Source organism: Carcharhinus amblyrhynchos, chromosome 6, assembly GCF_965287045.1.
Source record: "Carcharhinus amblyrhynchos chromosome 6, sCarAmb.v2.hapA, whole genome shotgun sequence".
In the NCBI taxonomy this organism is placed as follows: Eukaryota; Metazoa; Chordata; class Chondrichthyes; order Carcharhiniformes; family Carcharhinidae; genus Carcharhinus; species Carcharhinus amblyrhynchos.
Genome location: NC_137329.1, coordinates 68,367,541 through 68,387,470, shown reverse-complemented (window position 1 = coordinate 68,387,470; position 19,930 = coordinate 68,367,541). Strand labels below are relative to the sequence as shown.

Genomic DNA, 19,930 nt, shown 5'->3' with positions numbered 1-19,930 from the left:
TAAGAACATAAGAACATAAGAAATAGGAGCAGGAGTAGGCCAACTAGCCCTTCAAGCCTGCCCCGCCATTCAATAAGATCATGGCTGATCTGAAGTGGCTCAGTTCCACATTCCCACCCTCTCCCCATAACCTTTAATCCCCTCTCTTATCAAAAACCCATCAACCCGCGTCTTAAAAATATTTAGCGAGGCAGCCTCCACCACTTCAACGGGCAGAGAATTCCAGAGATTCACCACCCTTTGAGTGAAGAAGTTCCTCCTCAACTCTGTTCTAAACTGCCCCCCCTTATCTTGAGGCTATGCCCTCTAGTCTACTATCCTTTCTGAGCGGGAAGAGTCTCTCCATCTCTATCCTATCCATCCCATTCATCATCTTATACGTCTCAATGAGATCTCCCCTCATTCTTCTAAACTCTAACGAGTACAAGCCTAATCTATTCAGCCTCTCCTCATAGCTCAACCCCCTCAACTCCGGCATCAGCCTAGTAAACCTCCTCTGCACTCCCCCCAAGGCTAAAATATCCTTGCGTAAGTACGGCGCCCAAAACTGCACACAGTACTCCAGCTGTGGCCTCACCAATGCCCTATACAGCCGCAGCAAGACCTCCCTACTTTTATATTCAATCCCCCTCGCGATGAAGGCCAGCATCCCATTCGCCTTCCTGACCACCTGCTGCACCTGCAAGCTGGGTTTTTGCAACTCATGCACAAGGACCCCGAGGTCCCTCTGCACCGTCGCCTGCTGCAGTTTTTCTCCACGTAAGTAATAATCCTTCCTACCATTATTCCTACCAAAGTGGACCACCTCGCACTTGCCAACATTAAATTTCATTTGCCATTTCCTGGCCCATTCGCCCAGCCTATCTAGATCCTTCTGTAGACTCTCCACACCCTCCGCACAATTTGCCTTTCCACCAATTTTGGTGTCATCAGCAAATTTCGACACCCTACACTCGGTTCCCTCCTCCAGATCATCTATATAAATGGTAAATAGCTGAGGCCCCAGCACCGACCCCTGGGGCACTCCACTAGTCACCATCTGCCAACCCGAATAGCACCCATTGACCCGCACTCTCTGCCTCCTATTTGACAACCAATCCTCTATCCACGCTAACACCCTACCCCCAATTCCATGCCCCCTGACCTTCTGTAATAACCTCTTGTGAGGTACCTTGTCAAACGCCTTCTGAAAATCCAGAAAGACCACATCCGCCGGCTCTCCTCTATCCACCGCCCTAGACACATCCTCATAGAACTCCAGTAAATTTGTCAGACACGACTTCCCTTTAAGGAAACCGTGCTGCGTCTGCTCTATCAAGCAATTCCCCTCAAGATGCCTCGCTATTTCCTCCTTGATGATGGATTCTAACATTTTACCTACAACAGACGTTAAACTAACAGGCCTATAATTCCCCGCCTTTTGCCTGGCACCCTTCTTAAACAACGGTGTAACATTAGCCGTTTTCCAATCTTCCGGCACTTCCCCGGAATCCAGCGACGTCTGGAAAATAACCACCAAGGCATCCACTATCACCTCCGCCATTTCTTTCAGGACCCTCGGATGCATTCCATCCGGTCCTGGGGACTTGTCCACAATCAGCCCCTCCAGTCTGTCGAGCACCACCTCTCTAGTAACAGTAATGTCATCGAGACCCTCCAGTCCTACCACCTTTCCATCTCTAACACCCGGCAAATTATTCACGTCCTCCTCCGTGAAGACCGAAACAAAAAAGTTATTCAAGACCTCCGCCATATCCCCATCCCCTACCACTAAGTCCCCCTTCTCATCCTCTAAGGGACCAACGTTCACCCTAGCCAGCCTCTTCCTTTTTATATATTTATAAAATATATAAATGGATTATGAGGAAATACTGGCAGCTAACATAACATGGAATCCCAAAACCTTCCTATAGGGAAATAAATAGTAAAAGGGTAGCAAATCGAGGAGTAGAGCTGATTAAAAAGGGAATTTACACATGGAGACATCTGTCTTTACCAAGGACGTAGATGCTTTCCAGGCCATGGTGACAGGCAAGGAAATTCTGTCTCTGAAAAGGTTCAAAGTTGATAAGGAGGAAGTATTGAATAGCCCGTCAGTACAGGAGGTCGATAAGGTATTGGTACCAGATGAGATGCATCCAAGGATATTGAAGGAAGTGAGAATGGAAATTGCAATGGCACTGGTGATCATTTCTAGTCTTCTGTAGACTCAGAGGAAGTGCCAGAGGACTGGAGAATTGCAAACATTACACCTTCGTTCAAAAAAAGGCTTTTAAGATAGCCCCAAGAAGTACAGACCAGTCAGTTTAAGTTCAGTAGTGGGAAAGCTTCTGGAAACAATTATTTGAAATAGAATTAGTAATCACATGGAAAAATGTATGTTGGTTAGGAAGAGTCGGCATGGATTTCTAAAGGAGAAATCATGTTTAACTAACTTGCTGGTGTTTGTTGGAGGAGGTAACAGGGGGTGTCAATGCTGTTGGTGTGATGAACATGGACTTTCAAAAGGCATTTGATACTCTGCCGCACAACTGATTGTGAAAAGTTATAATGAGGGAATAAAAGGGATAGTTGCAACGTAGATACAAAATTAGCTGAATAAAAGGAAGCTAAGAGCATAATGGTCAATGGATATTTTTCAAGTTCGAGGAAGGTTTGTAGTGGTGTTTCCTAAGATTCAGTATTTGGGTACAAACAGAAAATGCTAGAAAATCTCAGCATCTATTAGCGTCAGCTCTGATGAAGGGTCATCGTCTGAGGTACCAGCATCCTCATCAGCTTCCAAAATGGTCCCGCTCTCTAACTTCCAAAGTTAGAGAGTGGGACCTCAGGGGACTGTCTAGACTGTCTGGGACCCTCTGGACTGTCTAGTGGTAACCCATTCCCTTCTTTCCTCTAGTCCCTTAAGCTGCAGTGTGACTATCCTTTAAAGGTACTATCCACATAACTCTCAACCTGGTGGAGGCACTACTGGAGCTCCAGTTTCTGCAACTGGGAGCACTCCCTGCATGTGGTCATCTAACACACTGGTAATGTTTAGGATTCCTCACATAAAACAAGCCACACATTCTGCTTGGCTGTCCTCAGCTGATGTTGCTCCTCATGTTCACAGACCTAGCTCACCAATGGAGGATGTGCAGCTGCTGGGCTCTTCCAGGATCAACTGGGCCAAGTGTTCTGGGCTCCTGGTCAGTAGCAGACAAACCCCCTCTCAGAGGAGCTCAGGCCTTTCACCTGGAGCAGGACCAGCCTCCTCTGCTTGGAAGTTTACCTCTACCCTGCTGGCAAGAGTTGGAGGCCAAAGTCACTGCTCACCTTGTTCACTTAATAGGATTGTTCCAAGTGCTGAGAGTTCTCGTCATAAGCCAACTGATTGCCTTCACCCTTGCCCTTTCAATAGCTAACCTAAACTGCTGGTCACTTTAACCCCCTGACTTTGTCACAAACATCCAGAGAACACTTGTCTGGTCTTCCGGGGCAAAAGGCTGCTGCTGAGGTTCCGAATCTGGAATTGTGCCTCGAGGGAGGAAACTTTGCAAATATCTTCTTTGTTAGGAAGATGTGCAATTTGGTCTCGAAATATTAACTTTTTCTTGGTGTTCTCTCTATTCCCACTGGAAAGCCAACAGCATAGTGTTGAGCGGACTACTTCACTTGTGCCAATCTGTCAGTGCCAAGATCAGCTTGTGTGCAGCAGCTCCGCACTACTGGCCTCCCCATTGCCGGCCAGCCCCACGGCTCCCCATTGCCGGCCAGCCCCACGGCTCCCCATTGCCGGCCAGCCCCACGGCTCCCCATTGCCGGCCAGCCCCACGACTCCCCATTGCTGGCCATGCAGCCTCTCCTCCCCCCACTGCTGGCCTCCCAGAAGTGTCTGGGCTAGCCCCAACCCCCCCACCTCCCACCCCTCACCCTGGGCAGTCCAGATTGCCCGACCATCTCCCAACTGCAGCCCGAAACCCCACTCCACCCCGATGGCCTGCCCCAGTCGCTGGCCTCCCTTTCTCCATCACCGATCCTGAATGCACAGTGGCAGCAGAACCCCTTATCTATTGCCCCCAGAGGACCCACTCCCCATTCGGCCTTGCTCCCCCTTTGGGCCTGCCCCCCATGGCACTGCCCAATGCCCTGTGTGCAGTGGCAAGGTGGTCCTGGGCATTGCCACTTTGCCCCTTGGGCAATGCTGGGGGCCAGGCTTGCATTGCCAGGGCTTCCATGGCCTCCCTTCACACGAATGGGATCAGGCCGCCAGCTCCCCATTAGTGGGGTGCTGTTACAAACCCTGCTGGAGTGAAACAATCCTGGGGGTGAGGGGAGGAAGTGTGGTGGTGGAGAGGCTAGCAGGCCCAGATACTTCAGTCCCGAACCCGCTAATAAGATGTAAATAGATTTTAAATAATCAGCTCCATGCTGATTTCTTGCTGTGTGTAAAAGATTTTTCTCATGCGACCTTTGGTTCTTTTGCCAGTGGTATCATCTACTTCTCAACATTTCTACCAATGAGAACAATCTTTGATCTACAGTGTTGTGACCAGGAGATACAGCATTGCCATTCACCTCTATCTACTCTGCCCATTTACTCCTGATATTGAATATCTCTATCAAACCTTCTCTAAACCTATACTTACCAAGAACATTCCCAGTTTCTCCAATCTATTCCCACAGCTGATGTTTCTCACCCTTGGAACAATTCTCGAGAAGCTTCGAAAAGCAGGGCTCCTATATTGGCCCCAGTATTCTTCCAATCTGAAAAACAACTGTTTGCTACTAGTCTGACACACTTTTCAATCACGATGCCTTTTTTCCATGAATTCTAACTGCTGACAAGCTTTACCTAATGGCCTTCAGAAGTCCACATACATCACATTAATCATGAAACCTCTATTACCTCATCAAAAAACTCAATTCGTTAAACACGATTTGCCTTTAATTATTTTGTGCTGAATTTCCTTATTATCATTGACAAAGAGTTTTTCCAGCACCAAGGTAAAACGACTGACCCGTTGTTGCTGAAGTTATACTTGCACTTTTTTGAGAATATTTTGTAACTCTCCAGTCCTCTGGCACCATTCCTGAATCTAAGGAGGATTAGAAGATTCCAGCCAGCAACTCCACAATTTTCACCCTTTCAGATGGTCCTGGTGACTTATCAAAGAAAAAGAACAAAGAAAATTTCAGCACAGGATCAGGCCCTTTGGCCCTCCGGCCCTCCAAGCCTGCACAGACCGTGCTACCCGAGTGAACTAAAGCCCCCTTCCGGGGACCATATCCCTCTATTCCCATTCTATTCATGTATTTGTCATGATGCCCCTTAAAAGTCACTACCGTATCCGCTTTCACTACTTCCCCTGGCAGTGAGTTCCAGGCACCCTTTGTGTAAAAAGCCTGCCTTGTACATCTCCTTTAAACCTTGCCCCTTAAACCTATGCCCCCTGGTAATTGACTCTTACACCTGGGAAATAGCTTCTGATTATCCATTCTTTCCATGCTCCTCATAGTCTTGTAGACTTCTATCAGGTTGTCCCTCAACCTCATCATTCTAGTGAGAACAAACCAAGTTTCTCCAACCTCTCTTCATAGCTAATACCCTCCATGCCAGGCAACAAGCTGGTAAATCTATTCTGTACCCTCACCAAAGCTTCCACATCCTTCTGGTAGTGCGGCAACCAGAATTGAACACTATGTTCCAAGTGTGGCCTTACTAAGGTTCTATAAAGCTGCAACATGACTTGCCAATTTTTAAATTCAGTGCCCCGGCTGATGAAGGCAAGCATGCCATATGCCTTCTTAACTACCTTCTCCACCTGCATTGCCATTTTCAGTGACTGGTGACCTGTACACTCAGATCCCTCTGCCTATCAATACTCTTAAGAGCTCTGCCATTTACTGTATATTTCCTATCTGTATTAGACTTTCCAAAATGCATTACGTCACATTTATCCAAACTAAGCTCCATCTGCCATTTCTCCACCCAAGTCTCCAATCGATCTATATCTATTGTATCCTCTGGTGGTCCTCAGCGCTATCCACAAATCCACCAACCTTTGTGTCATCCGCAAACTTACTAATCAAATGATTTTCCTCCAAATCATTGATATGTATGTATATTTTATGTATATATATTACAAACTCCAAAGGTCCCAGCACTGATCCCTGAGGAACACCACTTGTCACAGCCCTCCATTCAGAAACACACCCTTCTACTGCTACCCTCTCTCTTCTATGACCAAACAGAATATTACTGTATCCACCTAGCCAGCTCACCTCTGATTCCATGCGACTTCACCATCTCACTAGTCTGCCATGAGGGACCTTGTCAAAGGCCTTACTGAAGTCCATGTAGATGACATCCACTGCCCTACCCTCATCAATCATCTTTGTCACTTCCTCAAAAAAGTCGATCAAATGAGTGAGACACAACCTCACCTTCACAAAACCATGTTGCCTTTCATTAATATGTCCACTTATTTCCAAGATAGAGTAAATCCTGTCTCGAAGAATCCTCTCTAATAATTTCCCTACCATTGATGTAAGGCTCACCAGCCTGTAATTACCTGGATTATTCTTGCTACTCTTCTTAAACAAAGGAACAACACTGGCTATTCTCCAATCCTCTGGGACCTCCCCTGTAGCCAGTGAGGATATAAAGATTTCTCTCAAGGCCCCAGCAGTTTCCTCCCTCGCCTCTCTCAGTATTCTGGGGTATATCCCATCAGACCCTGGGGACTTCTCTACCTTAATGTTTCTCAAGAACCCTAATACCTCCTCCTTTTTGATCTCAACATGATTCAAATTATCTGCACACCCTTTCCTTGACTCATCATCCACCAAGTCCTTCTCTTTGGTGAATATTGATGCAAAGTACTCATTTAATACCTCACCCATTTCCTCTGGCTCCAAGCATAGATTCCCTTCCTTGTTCTTGAATGGGCCAACCCTCTCCCTGGCCACCCTCTCGCTCTTCATCTATGTATAAAAAGCCTTGAGATTTTCCTTAATCCTGCTGGCAATGTTTTCTCATTACCTGTTTTAGCTCTCCTTACTCCTTGCTTAAGTTTCTTTCTACTTTCCTTGTATTCCACACTTGCTTTGTGTGTTCCCAGCCTCCTGGCTTTGGCAAATGTTTCCTTTTTCTCTTTGACTAGGCTCACAATATCACTTGTCATCCAAAGTTCCCAAAATTTGCCATATTTATCCTTCATCCTTGTAGGAATGTGCCAGTTCTGAATACCTATCTACTTACACTTGAAAGCCTCCCACAAGGCAAATGTTGATTTGCCCTCAAACATCTGCCCCCATTTGATACTCTTCAGTTTCTGCCTAATATTGTTGTAATTAGCCTTCCCCCAATTTAGCACCTAACTTGAGGACTACACCTATCTTTATCCATCAGTACCTTCAAGCTTACTGAATTATGGTCACTGTTCCCGAACTGCTCCCCTAGTGAAACAACAACCACCTGGCTCATTCTCCAATACCAGGTCCAGTATGGCCCCCTTCCCTCATTGGACTATCTACATACTGTTTCAAGAAGCCCTTCTGGATGCTCCTTATAAATTCTGCCCCATCCATGCCCTGAGCACTAAGTGAGTCCCAGTCAATATAGCCAAAGTTAAAATCTCCCACCACAACAACGCTGTTACTTTTACACCTTGCCAAAATCTGCCTACATATCTGTTCCTCTATCTCCCATTGGCAGTTGGGCAGCCTATAGTAAACCCCCCAACTTTGTGACTGCTCCCTTCCTATTCCTGAGCTCTACCCATATTGCCTCGCTGTATGAGCCCTCCGAGGTGTCCTCTCACAGTACAACTGTAATATTCTCCTTAACCAGTAATGCAACTTCCCCACCCTTCATACATCCTCCTCTATCCCACCTGAAACATCTGTATCCTGGGACATTAAGCTGCCAATCCTGTCCGTCCCTGAGCCAAGTCTCTGTAATAGTAACAATATCATAGTTCCAAGTACTAATCCAAGCTCTAAGTTCATCTGCCTTACCTGTTACTCTTCTTGCATTAAAATAAATGCACCTCAGGTTAGCTATGGAAAGGGCAAGGGGAGATCTAGAGTAAAGTATTACTCAAGGAAGGACTAATTTTAATGGAGTGGGAATGAATTTGGCCAGGGTAAGGATCAAAGAATGGTGGGTAAAACTGGAATAGAATAATAAGCTACCTTTAAAGAGCTGAGGGTTCAGGTAGAGGCAAGGTATATTCCTACACAGGGGAAAGGTAGGGCAATCTCTTTGATTAACAATCACACCCTGCCTGCTCTTTCTCTGAGTCTTACTCACCCTACTCTAGAGGGATCTAGGTGTATGTGTACATAGATCCCTGAAAGTTGGGAATCAAGTAGATAAGGTTGTTAAGAAGGCGTACGGTGTCTTGGCGTTTATTGGTAGGGGGATTGAATTTAGGAGTCGCAGCGTCATGTTGCAACTGTACACAACTCTGGTGCGGCCGCACTTGGAGTACTGTGTGCAGTTCTGGTCCCCACATTACAGGAAGGATGTGGAGGCTTTGGAGAGGGTGCAGAGGAGGTTTACCAGGATGTTGCCTGGTATGCAGGGGAGGTCCTATGAGGAGAGACTGAGGGATTTGGGGTTGTTTTCACTGGAAAGAAGGCGGCTAAGAGGGGATCTTATAGAAACATATAAGATGATTAGAGGTTTAGATAGGGTGGATGGTGATAGCCTGTTTCCTCGGATGGAGAAAGCTAGCACGAGGGGGCATGGCTTTAAATTAAGGGGGGGTAGTTATAGGACGGATGTCAGGGGCAGGTTCTTTACCCAGAGGGTGGTGAGGGACTGGAATGCCCTGCCTGCTGCAGTTGTAAATGCGCCTAGTTTGGGGGCGTTTAAGAGATTGGTGGATAGGTTTATGGACGAAAAGGGATTGGTTTAGATTAGTGGGTCAATGTTTTTTTTTAAAAATAAGACTGGTCGGCGCAACATTGTGGGCCGAAGGGCCTGTTCCGCGCTGTAATGTTCTATGTTCTATGTTCTACTCTGGTTCCCCTTCAGTTAAATCACCCTTGCTTTTGTTCCCACGTCCTGCCAAACGAGTTAAACCCTCCTATGTGACACTAGCAAACCTCCCGGCTAGAATATTTATGCCCTTCCAATTTATATGCAACCCATCCTTCTTGTACAGGTTCCATCTGTTCCAGAAGAGATCCCAATGGTCCAGATATCTGAAACCCTCCCTCTTACACCAGCTACTTAGCCATGTGTTGAGCTGCAGTATCTTCCTATTTCTAGCTTCACTGGCACGTGGCACAGGGAACAATTCTGAGGGGGCATGGCTTTAAATTAAGGGGTGGTAGTTATAGGACGGATGTCAGGGGTAGGTTCTTTACCCAGAGGGTGGTGAGGGATTGGAATGCCCTGCCTGCTGCAGTTGTAAATGCGCCTAGTTTGGGGGCGTTTAAGAGATCCGTGGATAGGTTTATGGATGAAAAGGGATTGGTTTAGGTTAGTGGGTCATTGTTTTTTTTAACTGGTCGGCGCAACATCGTGGGCCGAAGGGCCTGTTCTGCGCTGTTGTGTTCTATGTTCTATGTTCTATTACAATCCTGCTTTTAAACTTTCTACTTAACTCCTGCTGCTGCAGAACTTCATCACTGAGGTCATTAGTACCAATGTGTACCATGACCTCTGCCTGTTCACCCTCTTCCTTCAGAATGATTTCTGCCCGTTTAGAGAGATCCTGGACCCTGGCACCAGGGAGGCAACATACCACTCTGGAGTCTCTTCCACATCCACAGAACTGCCTTTCTGCACTCCAAACTATAGGGTCCCCTATAACTATTGCTTTTGTGCTCTCTGCCCCTCCCTGCTTAACAACAGAGCCAGCCCTGGTGCCACTGCTCTAGCTGTTGCACCTGTTATCCCTTGATAGGCCATCACCCCCAAAATGAAATCCAAAATGGTATACTATAAGAGAGGGGGGCAACCACAGGGAATTCCTGCATTGGCTGCTTGCCCTTTCTACTGTTCAATCTGCCTGCACCTTGGGTGTGACCATGTCTCTACAGCTCCTATCTATGATACATTCTGCCACCTTCACGCTCCTAAGTGCATCCAACTGCTGCTCCAACCTATCCATGGGGTCTGTGAGGATCTGCAGTTGGGTGCACTTCCTGCAGATGTAGTCGTCCGAGACACTGGAAGCGTCACGGATCTCGCACATCTCAAGCGCAGCACTTAACCCCACTGACTAACATTTCTAGCACCAATTAAATTATTTAAGAAAATTTATAAAACTCTTATCTTCATTCTTACTTTCTCACAGTGGCCTTTTTTTTGGTTGGAGGAGGAGGGAGGGAGGGAAACACTAATGTACTGTTTCAGGCTTATCAATCCTTTACACCAGATTTTCCACTTCCCACTTCTTCATAGATGTTGCTGGGCTGACTTCTCCCAGGAGTCCCTCAGCTGCCTCCACCTGATGCTGTAACTCCTGTTTATCACTGGAGGTGTTCTTCCGCTTCCCACTTCTTAGGAGGTGTTGCTGAGCCTCTATCTCCACAGCTGCCTCTACCAACTTTAAGTACAACCAGCATCTCTAATAGCATCATAGAATCTACGACCCGTAACAGGCCCTTCGGCCCAAACTGGTTCATGCTAACCAAAAAGCCCACCTAAGTTAACCTCATTTGCCGGTACTTGGTACATATCACTCTAAACATTTCCTATCCACATCTGTCCAAATGTCTTTTATCTCTCCTTTTAATTATTTTTTAGACCAAGCTGTGCCTCTTGCAGTTGCAGCAGTGCCTCCTGCAGCAGTAGTGAACTTGCCAACTTTAAGGGCATTCAAATAGTCATTGGATAGACATGTGGATAATATTGGAATAGTTTAGGTTAGAGGGTCAAAGGGCCTGTACTGTGCTGTAATGTTCTATGTACTTTCACTATGTATTTGGTAGCATCCTTGGTAAAAATGCAAAGTACTCATCTGATGCTTCAACATGCCCTTGGCCATCTCCTTTTTAGTTTCTGATCAGTCCCACCTTACATTTACTCTCCTATTGTTAATTACTCGGTTTTAAAACTGGCATTGGTGATTCTCTCTTTCATTAGCTGCCATTCTCTTCTGCCACTAAATAGGGCACAAATACTTTCTCTTATTTCCTTTTCACTTTCCCTGAGAATTTTTAATATTCAGCCTGGTTTTCATTTGTATTATCAATTTGCCACGTGCTTCACCTTACTCTATCTCTTGTTTGTTATCCAGGAAGCACTGGATTTGGTTGCCCTACCTTTCCCCTGTGTAGGAATATACCTTGCCTCTACCTGAACCCTCAGCTCTTTAAAGGTAGCTCATTATTTTATTCCAGTTTTACCCACCATTCTTTGATCCTTGCCCTGGCCAAATTCATTCCCACTCCATTAAAATTAATCCTTCCCTGAGTAATGTTTACTCTGGGTCTCCCCTTGCCCTTTCCATAGCTAACCTAAACTTTATAATATGATGATCATTGTCTCCTAAACCTTTCCCTACCTGCCTCTTTTTCACCCAGACCCACTTCATTTCCTAGATTACATCCAGCAATCCTTCCTTCCTTGTTGAGCTGGAATATTTTCCTGAACATACTTAACTCTTTCCCCTCTCTCCCCTTAATACTCTCTCAATCTATATTAGCATATTTAAAGTCAACTTTTATAACTACACAATAGTCTTTGTACCTGTAACATCCTTGCAGATGTTTTCCTTTATATTTCTCACTATTTGGTTGTCTACAGTATAGTCTGAGTAATCTAATTTCTTAACTCTACCCAAATAGCTTCTGTCCTTGACCGCTCTCGTATGTCCTTTCTCCAGCATTGTAATATTGTCTTTAATTCATACTTTCATCCTTCTCCTAACTTTCCAGATCATCTTGTAGTCAGGAATGTTTAGTACCCAATCCTGCCCTTTTTTGAGGTAGCTCTCCATTATTGGCGATAAATCATATTGTCCATGCCTGCCCTTTGAAGCTTGCCAGCTTTATATTGCTACATATAATCCCTGCATTCACAGCTGTGCATATTCAACCCAATTTATACTTTATTGCATTTCTTCTTACTTTGACCCCACCTAATGCTTTATTATTTCTTCCTCTTGTGCAATCTTTTTCTCACAATTCAAAGAACAAAGAATAATACAGCATAGGAACAGGCCTTGGGGCCCAACAAGCCTGCAGTGACACATGACTCCTTTCTAAACTAAAGACTTTTTGCCTCTTTGTGGTCCGTATCCCTCTATTCCCTGCCTACTCATGTATCTATAAATGTTGCTTAAATATTGCTATTGTATCTGCTTCTACCACCTCTTCTGGCAGCGCATTCCAGGTGCTTACCACCATCTGCATAAAAAACTTGCCTCTCACACCTGCTTTAAACTTTCCCCCTTTTACCTTAAACCCATGTCTCCTAGTAATTGACATTTCCACCCTAGGAAAAAAACTCCGACCATCCATTCTATCCATGCATCTCATAATTTTGTAAAGCTATATCAGGTCTCCCCTCAGCCTTCGATGTTCAGGTGAAAACAAGCCAAATTTCTCCAACCCCTCCTCATAGCTGATACCCTCCATATCAGGTAACATCCTAGTAAACCTTTTCTGTACCCTCTCCAAAGCCTCCATATCCTTCTGGTAATGTGGTGACCAGAACTGGCCTAACTAAAGTTCTATGCAGCTGCAAGTCCGATGAAGGCAAAAATGCCATATGACAAGTTGTGTTTTCCACTTTCAGAAAACTGTGGGCCTGTACACCTAGATCTCTGGGCATGTTAATGCTTCTAAGGGTTCTGCCATTTTCAGATTCAATTCCAGCCTCCGGTAACTGTCTGTGTGGAGTTTGCATATTCTCCCGGTGGCTATGTGGGTTTCCTCCGGTGCTCCGGTTTCCTCCCACAGTCTGAAGACATGCAGGTTATGTTGATTGGCCATGCTCAATTGCTCTTGGGTCAGGAGAGTTAGCAAGGCAAATACGTGGGGTTACGGGATTTGAGCCTGGATGGGATTGTTGTCAGTACAGGCTCGATGGGCTGAAAGGCCTCTTTCTGCTTTGTAGGATTCTATGATTTACTATATACTTTCCTCCTGCAATAGACCTTCCATTGCATTTGCCTGTGTTAAATTCCACCCCGCTATTTCTCCACCCAAGTATCCAGCATTATCTATATTTTGCTGTTTCCTCTGGCAAACCTCCTCACTATCTGCTGCTCCCCCAATCTTTGTGTCATCTGCAAACTTACTAATCAGACCACCTACTTTCTCCTCCTAATCATTTATATATATTTCAAACAACAGGAAGTCCCAGCATTATCCCTATGGACCTCCATTGGCCACAGATCTCCACTCAGAAAAACACCCTTCCACTGCTAGTCTCTGTCTTCTATGACCAAGCCAGTTCTGTATTCATCTGGCCAACTCACCATGGATCCCATGTCACAACACATTCTGTATCAGCCTGCCATGAGGGATCTTGTCAAAGGCCTTGCTGAAGTCCATGTAGACAACATTCACCACCCTGCTCATCAATCGTCTTTGAAACTTCCTAAAAAAACTCAAGTTTTTGAGACACAACACAAAACCATATTGCCTATCACTAATAAGTCCATATTTTTCCAAATGTGAGTAAATCCTACCCTCAGAATCTTCAATAATTTCTGTACCACTGATGTAAGGCTCACCAGCCTGTGATATCCCGGATTATCATTGGCTATTCTCCAATCCTCTGGGACCTCTCCTGTAACTAAAGAGGATACAAAAATTTCATACAAGGCCCCAGCAATTTCTTCCCTCTTCTCCCTCAGTGTTCTGGGATAGATCCCATCAGATCCCAGGCACAAGTCTACCTTAATGCTTTTCAAAACACACAGCACCACCTTTTTTTATATCAGCATGTCTTAGAATATCAACATATCATATTTTGCATATCTTGTTTTCCTAGATGGATAGATAGAATCCTACAGAGCAGGAGGCGGCCATTCAGACCATTGATTCTGTATTGACTACAATCTCAGCCAGGCCTTATCCCCATAACCCCACGCATTTACCTGAGCAAATCCCCTTGACACTAAGGGGCAATTTAGCATGATCAGTCAACCTAATCAGCACATCTTGGGCTGTGGGAGGAAACCGGAACACCCGGAGGAAACCCACGCAGACATGGGGAGGATATGCAAACTCCACACAGGCAGTGACACAATCTGGGAATTGAACAGGGTTTCTGGGACTGTGAGGCTGCAGTGCTAACCACTGGGCCACCGTGCCACCCATTTTCATTTCTGTTATTTGGCAGGGGGAACCAGGATGTTAAATACTCATCAATAATCACGAACAAACCATCCCAACAAGACACTGGACCTGATCCTGCTAAGGGGTAACCCACCCAGGCTGTATAGGTTCCACCTCCCTCAGTACTGGTCCCAATTTCTTTCCTTCAGCACCCTTTCTATATGTGTGCCATTATGTTTTTCCCCCAGTGTGGTTCCTGCTAATGAACTGGCTAGAGAGGCTGTAAACAGGGCAGCAGTGAGATCAGATCCCAGTTAGTGATGTATGTACAAGGTGGGCAGGTTACTGTTACCTGATGGTAAGAGAAAATCTGCAGGTGGAATGGGAACTATGGGATATGGCACTACACAATGTTGCTTCTGTCCTTTATTATTTCAGATCTGTTTCCTGACCTACATCAGCTCGACATTTTCTTCACAACAGCTACTTGCTTAGAATGAGTGTAACAACAGGACATAAATCCCAGCGGCAGATACCGAGGAACAGGTGTCTGTCCTCACACTCAGCAGTAAATGATCTATTAGCTCCTCTGTTCTGCTGAAGAACTAATTCCCTTTTTATCTCTGAGGAGTTTGCTGATACTCAGTGTCACCTGAAGTTTCCTGGTTCAGGCTGCTGGAGGAAAGTAACAAAAGCGGGGTGTAGATGTGTTTGCGTTTCCAGTCAATGTCTTCTTTGATTGAAGACAGTGGCGCCGAATTTAATGGGTTGTGAATCGCTCTTTTTAGTTATGAAAAAGTGATCGATATTGAAATGAAGTTGTGATCAGTGTGTCTCCCACTGCCAGCTGCTGTCCATGTTATTTTGCAATGAAACTCAGCGTTAAACACTCTGTCCTCTACGATCTCGTCCCGCCTCTATTCACACAATCCATAGCAGGAACCTGTCTAAACCATATTCCAAATTTTGCATGTGTTTCTCACATGTTTTAAATATCAAATCGCAGGTTTTAAAAATAAGAGCTTCACCTTCCTGTTATGAAATCTCTCTCCCTTGAAACCTGCCCAAACTGAGTACAGCTTCCCCCACAGACACAGGCAATCGCAGCCGATTCACCTGCTCACAAACGGGCTGAATGTGAAAACTAGATCAGCCTTTTAAACAGAGACAAACACTGGCCAAATGAAACAATTAGCATCGAGCATAGGCCGAGAAACAATTTCCAATCCAAATCACTGCGGCTACACGGATTCTTCATCATCTGGGCACGAATCAAACTTCGTCAAATTGTAGCTGTTTTATTCTAGTCCTGAACAACGACAAGTCAACTACAGGACTGAGTGCAGAGACATTGAAGAGACTTACTTTGTACCATTTGCCCCTGGTGTTTATTCAGGAGAGGCTGCGACCTGACGGCTTTCTTAGAACAACAACTTCCGACTCACCTGCTCAACACCACAGCGAACATATCAACCCACCCACATCCACACTCACACCTACAGCTTCCGGGACTGCTGCTCTGCTGCCCATTGTGGGGGTGGCGCACAGACTGAAAGTTACCCTGGATAAAAGCAAATGACTGCGGATGCTGGAATCTGAAACCAAAGGAGAAAATGTTGGAAAATCTCAGCAGGTCTGGCAGCCTCTTCAAGGAGAGTAAAGAGCTGTTTCGAGTCCAGATCACCCTTTGTCAAAGCTAAAAAGCATAGAAAGTGGGAGATATTTATACTGTAGGGTGAGGGAATGAAAGATGAGTCGTAGCCACAAAAACAAGGGGAAGGACTAAGAGGTGCTAATGGCTGTCCATGGAGATAATAGAAGGTCTAAATGGCCAAAGATGAAGATGGTGGAGGACGGGTGGGAGATGAATGGGAGAGATGTAAAATTGAGAACAAGAGGGGAGAAAAGTTAAGAAAAATGGGATAAAATGGGGGAAAGAGTGAGGGGGAAATAGACAAAAACAATAAAGAAATAAAAGGTGGTGAACAGTTAAAACATTAAAAATGAAAATAAAGGGGTCAAGGTGGAGTAAAGCTAATCATCTGAAGTTGTTGAATTCGATGTTGAGGCTGGAAGGTTATAACGTGCCTAGCTGGAAGATGAGATGTTGTTTCTCCAGTTTGCGTTATCTTCAGTGGAACTTTGCAGCAGGCCAAAGACAGACAATTGGGCATGGGAGCAGGATCGTGTGTTAAGATGACAAGGAATGGGAAGGTCAGAGTCCTGATTGAGCACAGATTGAAGGTGCTCAGCAAAGCGATCATTCAGTCTAATTTTGGTCTCTCAGATATAGAAGAAACCACATTAGGAGCAGCGAATACAATAGATCAAATTAAAAAAGGTGCACGTGAAACACTGCTTAACCTGGAATGAGTGTTTTAGACCTTGGATGGTAAGCCTGGAAGAGGTAAAGGGACAGGTGTTGCCTCTTCTGCAATTACATAGAAAGGTGCCATGGGTAACGGGAGAGGTATTGGGTATAATGGAGGAACAGACTAGGTTATCCTGGAGGGAACACTCTCTGTGAATTGCTGAAAAAGGGAGTGATTTGGAGAAAGTGGAATGAGTTAAAGGACAAATTGTTGAGGTGGAACAAATTCAACCAGGCAGGGGAAAGTGATGGTGAATGGGAATTGTTCAGGCTTCCTTTCAAGAAAGGCAGATTGTGCCTTTCGAGCCTGGTTGAATTTTTTGAAAATGTGATTAAACACATTGATAAAAGAAGAGTGGTGGATGTGGTTTATATGGACTTCAGCAAGGCGTTCAATAAGGTCCCCCATGCAAGGTTTATTGAGAAAGTGAGAGGGTATGGGATCCAAGGGGCTGTTGCCTTGTGGATCCAGAACTAGCTTGCCTGCAGAAGGCAGAGAGTGGTTGTAGATGGGTCTTTTTCTGCATGGAGGTTGGTCACCAGTGGAATGCCCCAGGGATCTGTTCTAGGACCCTTGCTGTTTGTCATTTTCATAAATGACCCGGATGAGGAAGTGGAGGGATGGGTTGGTAGGGTTGCCGATGACACGAAGGTCGGAGGTGTTATGGATAGTTTGGAGGGATATCAGAAGTTGAAGCGTGACATAGATAGGATGCAAGACTGGGTGGAGAAGTGGCAGATGGACTTCAACCCGGATAAATGTGTAGTGGTCCATTTTGGCAGGTCAAATGGGATGAAGGAATATAATATTAAGGGTAAGACTCTTAACAGTGTGGAAGATCAGAAGGATCTTGGGGTCCGGGTTCATAGGACTCTCAAATTGCCTTCGCAGGTAGAGGATGTGGTTAAGAAGGCATATGGTGTACTGACCTTCATCAATCAAGGAACTGAGTTTAGGAGTTGGGAGATAATGCTGCAGCTGTATAAGACCCTGGTCAGACCCCACTTGGAATCCTGTGCTCAGTTCTGGTCGCCTCATTACAGGAATGATGTGGAAGCCATTGAAAGGGTGCAGAGGAGATTTACAAGGATGTTACCTGGATTGGGTGGCATGCCTTATGAGGATACGTTGAGAGAGCTCGATCTTTTCTCCTTAGAGAGACGAAGGATGAGAGGGGACCTGATAGAGGTGTATAAGATGATGAGAGGTATTTATCGGGTGGATTCTCTGAGGCTTTTTCCCAGGGTTGAAATGGCTGCCACAAGCAGACACAGGTTTAAGGTGCTGGGGAGTAGGTACAGAGGAGATGTCAGGGGTAAGTTTTTCACTCAGAGGGTGGTGGGTGTGTGGAATCAGCTGCTGCCGGTGGTGATGGAGGCAAATTCGTTAGGGTCTTGTAAGAGAATTCTGGATGAGGACATGGGACTTAATAGGATTGAGGGTTATACAAAGAACAAAGGACAACACAGCACGAGAAACAGGCCCTTCGGCCCAACAAGCCCGCGCCGCCATTTTAACATTATGAGTGCCCTCCTCTACCTATGACCTTTGTCTGCGCCTATTGGGGAAGATTGAGGGAAGACTAATTTAGGGACAATTTGTTACACCAGTCAGCCTAAGAGCACGTTTTTGGGGTGTGGGAGGAAACCGGAGCACCCAGAGAAAACCCACGCAATCACGGGGACCCACAGACACTGGCCCAAATCCATGTATCTGCACAACAAACAGTGATAATCACTGAGCTGTCATATTGCCCATCAGATGGTCCTAACGACATGAAGCACTAGGCAACTCTGGAAGCAACATCCAAGAGCAGCCCTCGCACGACCCACCACATGTATGCCCCTTGTTGGACAACAAGGCGGACCGAATCACCTGTGAAGTAAAAGAAAAGACATCAATAGACATGCACAACTTAGACAGACATTTACGGAATCCCCAGAAGCTCAGAAGGAAGACAAGTGAGCCATGAAATATGTTGGAAGGTCCATTGGGAGTGAGTTGGGTGACAGGGTAAGTCTAGATGATAGGCAAATCTCCCAGGAGAAGGAGGATCCGAGTGGACCTGTAGGTCTTCGGTGCATCTGTTTTAATGCGAGGAGTGTGACGGGTAAAACGGATGAACTTAAGGCCTTGATGTTCGTGAGGAATTTAGATGTGGTGGCAGTGACGGAGACGTGGTTAAAGGAGGGGCAGGACTGGCAGCTAAATATTCCTGGGTATAAGTGTTTTAGGCATGACAGGGGAGGGTCGAAAAGAGGAGGGGGAGTGGTGCTCTTAGTTCGGGAGCACATCACAGCGGTGTAGGGGGAAGATAATATAGAGGAGTTAGGAATTGAGTCTCTGTGGGTGGAGTTGAGGAAAAGGAAGGGAGCGATTACAATGCTAGGGGTGTACTACAGACCGCCCGACAGCCCACGGGCAGTGAAAGAGGGTACATGTAGTGACATTTTGGATAAGTGTAGGAAGAACAGGGTTGTTGTAGGGGGAGATTTTAATCTCCCTGGGGTGGATTGGAAGGTGCCTAGAGCTGGGGGTTCGGACAGGGAGGAATTCGTAAGATGTGTATTGGAAAGGGCCTTGGAGCAGTATGTAGATAGCCCGACTAGAGAGGGGGCTATACTGGATTTAGTTCTGGGAAATGAGCCGGATCAGGTTGTTGAGGTTGCAGTAGGTGAACATGTGACTAATAGTGACCACAACTCTGTCTACTTTAGGATACGAATGGAAAAAGATGAGGGGGGATCTAATAGAGGTATATAAGATTATGAAGGGTATAGATAACGTAAACAGAGGTAAGCTATTTCCTATGTTAGAGACACGCATTACAAGGGGCCACGGGCTTAGGGTGAGGGGGGAAAGGTATAACACAGATATTAGAGGGAGGTTTTTCACACAGAGGGTAGTGGGGGTATGGAATGCTCTGCCAAGTAAGGTGGTGGAGGCAGGCACGCTGGAGTTGTTTAAGAGTAACTTAGACAGGCACATGAGTGGGTTGGAGATGGGAGGATATAGGAGATTGTTTTAAATAAGGTTCATTAGCATTGGGATGTCCCTGGTAATGTAAAAGGATGTGGTATGACACTAATGTTTTTCTCTTTTAATTCACAGGTTTTAAGTCGGTCCGCCTTGTTGTCCAGCGAGGGGCATACACGTGATGGGTCGTTCTTGGGCTGCTCTTGAATGTTCGAGAGTAGCCTAGTGCTTCGTGTCATTAGTGTATGCTTAAACTGGACCAGATGCTGGGCAACACGACAGCTCAGTGACTATCACTGTTTGCTGTGCAGACACATGGATTTGGGCCAGTGTCTGTGGGAGTTTGCGCA

General features: G+C 45.7%; 1 protein-coding gene across 2 annotated transcripts in view; it reads right to left on the bottom strand.

The window, feature by feature from the left end:
• Positions 1–15,706, bottom strand: part of LOC145344485 (ras-related protein Rab-19-like) — a 30,602-nt gene extending 14,896 nt beyond the window's left edge. For both annotated transcript variants that reach the window (XM_080191659.1, XM_080191660.1), the window contains exon 1: positions 15,598–15,706. The gene's annotated coding sequence lies outside the window, so the exon portion shown is untranslated. The remainder of the gene's footprint in view (positions 1–15,597) is intronic.
• Between the last annotated feature and the right edge of the window lie 4,224 nt (positions 15,707–19,930).